The sequence below is a fragment of the Crocuta crocuta genome, unplaced genomic scaffold (assembly GCF_008692635.1).
Source record: "Crocuta crocuta isolate KB4526 unplaced genomic scaffold, BGI_CrCroc_1.0 scaffold344, whole genome shotgun sequence".
Taxonomy (NCBI): Eukaryota; Metazoa; Chordata; class Mammalia; order Carnivora; family Hyaenidae; genus Crocuta; species Crocuta crocuta.
The window spans coordinates 481,200-484,583 of record NW_027533081.1 but is presented as its reverse complement, the minus strand read 5'-3'; the positions used below and the strand labels follow the sequence as shown (position 1 = coordinate 484,583).

The 3,384-nt window shown below is 44.1% G+C and overlaps 1 pseudogene; it reads right to left on the bottom strand.

Annotated features, from left to right (window-relative positions):
- Positions 1–298: 298 nt before the first annotated feature.
- On the bottom strand, positions 299–411 carry LOC144216550 (U6 spliceosomal RNA; annotated as a pseudogene).
- Positions 412–3,384: the final 2,973 nt, after the last annotated feature.

Below are 3,384 nucleotides of genomic sequence, written 5' to 3'. Positions count from 1 at the left end.
AGAATTATAATTGTCCAAAAAAAAAAAAAAAAAAAAAGTCCAGCCAGCAAGGAAGACAACGTCCTCAGAGCCTCGTCCAACACGGGGGAATGGATAAACTGAACCCCAGCCCCTTGTAGCCTTTGTCTTACCCTGATGGGGCAAAAATGTCCAGAGAAGCAGCACTTGCAAGGATCATGGGCCGGGCCACGGGCCCACTAGGAGACAGACCTAATCATACGATCCTGGGACAATTGCCTTCCCTCCATGCCTTCCTGCCCCATTAACAGGGCTCCTGCATACTAGAGGATTACAGCCGAAAAAGTTGCAAGGCTGATTCTTCATGAATTGGTGTGTCATCCTTGTGCAGGGGCCATACCCATTTTCTCTGGATTGTTCCAATTTTTGTATATGTGCAGTCCAAGTGAGCACAACTGCAAGGCTGGTTCTATTGAAGAAGGAGTCTCTAGGGAAACCCAAGTACAACAGGGGAAACACAAACAAGGACAGGAGAGGAAATTTCAGCCTCTGAGCCCAACTCTAAGCCAGAAAAACATAAAAACCTCTCACTAAAATGCTGTCTATCTCAGTTCTATTACCCAAAAGATGTCTGACATTTAACAACAAAAAAACTTACACGCATGCTAAAGGAAAGGCACCATCTGAAGAGACAAAGCAGGCATCAGAGTCAGGCTCAGCTACAGCAGAGATGTTGGCATTGCTGGACAGGAAATTTAGAGATTTTATTTTTGGGGGCGCCTGAGTGGCTCAGTTGGTTGAGCATCTGACTTCAACTCAGGATGAGCTTGTGGTTCACAGGTTTGAGCCCTGCACCAGGCTTTGTGCTGACAGCACGGAGCCTGCTTTGGATTCTCTGTCTTCCTCTCTCTCTGCCCTCACCCACTCTCGAGCTCTCTCAAAAATGAATAAACATTATGGGGTGCCTGTCTGGCTCAGTCAGTTAGGTGTCCAACTTTGGCTCAGGTCATGATCTCATGGTTCATGCGTTTGAGCCCCGCATCAGGCATCTATTGATATGCTCATGTGATTTTTCTTTTTTAGCTTGTTAACATGATGGATTACATTAATTGATTTCCTAATGTTGAACCAGCCTTGCATGCCAGGTGAAATATATTCCACCTAGTCGTGGGTATGTAATTCTTTTTTAAAAAGATTAAAATTTTTTTTCATGTTTATTTAGAGACAGAGGGGGAGAGAGAGAGAGAGAAAGAGAGAGAGGAAGAATCCCAGGCAGGCCCCGTGCTGTTAGCACAGAGCTCTATGTAGGGCTCCAACCCATGAACCGTGCATCATGACCTGAGCCAAAACCAAAAGTTGGATGCTTACCTGATTGAACAACTCAGGTGCTCCTATTTTTTTTTTTTTTTTTTATTTTAGAGAAAGAACATGAGCAGGGGAAAAGGGGCAGAAGGAGAGAGAGAGGGAATCCCAAGCAGCCTCCACACTCATCATGGAGCTGACATACGGCTTGATCCCATGACCCTGGGATCATGACCTGAGGCAAAATCAAGAGTTGGACATTCAACTGACTGAGTCACCCAATGCCCTTAAAGATTTTATTTTTAGGGGCGCCTGGGTGGCTTAGTCGGTTAAGCATCCGACTTTCGCTTAGGTCATGATCTCGCGGTTCGTGGGTTCGAGCCCCGCGTCGGACTCTGTGCTTACTGCCAGCTCAGATCCTGGAGCCTGTTTCAGTCTGTGACTCCCTCTCTCTCTGACCCTCCCCTGCTCACGCTGCCTCTCTCTCTCTCTCCTAGAAATAAAAACAAATAAATAAAATTAAAGAAAGATTTTATTTTAGAATTTAAAAAAAATTTTTTTTGAGAGAGAGAGAGAGACAGAGCATGAGTGGGGGAAGGCAGAAAGGGAGACACAGAACCTGAAGCAGACTGAGCTGTCAGCACGGAGCCCTAGGCGGGGCTCGAACCTACAAACCATGAGATCATGATCTGAGCCGAAGTCTGATGCTTACCCGATTGAGCAACCCAGGCAATCCTTAAAACTTTTAAGTAATCTCTACACCCAATGTGGGGCTTGAACTTACAACCCTGAGATCAAGAGTTGCATGCTCCACTGAGATAGCCAGGCACCCCTATAATATTGTGGGATTTGATCTTCCAATATTTTCTTGAACATTTCTGCATCTATGGCCATGAAAGATATTGTGGTTTCTTCTGTTGCAGTATCTTTACCTGATTTTGGTACATTAGGGTAATGCTGACCTCAATAGAATCAGTTAGATATGTTCCCTCTATTTTCTGAAGAGATTGTAATAGAGAATTCATATCATTTCTTCCTTAAAATATATGTGTCTGGTGCAATCATACACTACTGGATAGGTATTATCCAAATGAGTTGCAACTTATGTCCACACAGAAACCTGCCTAGGAAGGTTTATAGCAACTTTATTCATAGTTGCCCCAAATAGGAAGTAACCAAGATGCTCTTCACAGGTGAATGGGCAGATACAGTATACCCATAGAATGGAATATTATTTGGTGATGAAAAGAAACGTGCTGTTGTAAACAGAGTAGAGTGATGATTACCAAGGGCTGGGAGGTGAGAGAAATGGTGAGATGCTGGTCAAAGGGCACAAGCTCAAGTTATAAGATGAAGGGGTTCTCAGGATGTAATGCACAGCATGGTGACTATAGTTACTGTGTTGTATACTTGAAACTTACTAAGTGTAGACTTTAAGTGTTGCCACCACACACACACACACACACACACACACACACACACACGGTAATTGTGTGAGGTTGATGGATGTATTAACCTGAGAGTGGGGATTATTCCTTGAAGTAAATGTATTTTTAATATTTTTTTTAAATTTATTTCTAGGGGAGAGAGAGAGAGACAGCGTGAGCTGGGGAGGGTCAGAGACAGAGGGAGATACAGACTCTGAAACAGGCTCCAGGCTCCGAGCTGGCAGTCAGCACAGAGCCCGACGCGGGGCTCGAACCCACGAACCGCGAGATCATGACCTAAGCAAAAGTCGGACGCTTAACTAAGCCACCCAGGCGCCCCGAAGTAAATGTATTTTGAATTATGTTGTACACATTGTATACACACACACGATTTTATCTGTCAATTAAATCTCAGTGAAACTGGAGGAAAAATGAGCCATCAAGCCATAAACAAACATTAAGTGGCCTTAAATGCACATTGCTAAATGAAAGAGGCCAATTCGGTATATTACCAATTACATGATATTCTGGACAAAGCAGAAGTATGGAGATTACAGAACAAAAAGATCTGTGGTTGCCAGCCATGAGGGGGAGGGGAAAGGGGAACAGGTATACTGAGGGGAGAGAGGGTACACGGAGCTCTGTGTGCTAGCTAGTTATTCTGTCCATCCAAAACTATTAAAAACAATAAAGTCTA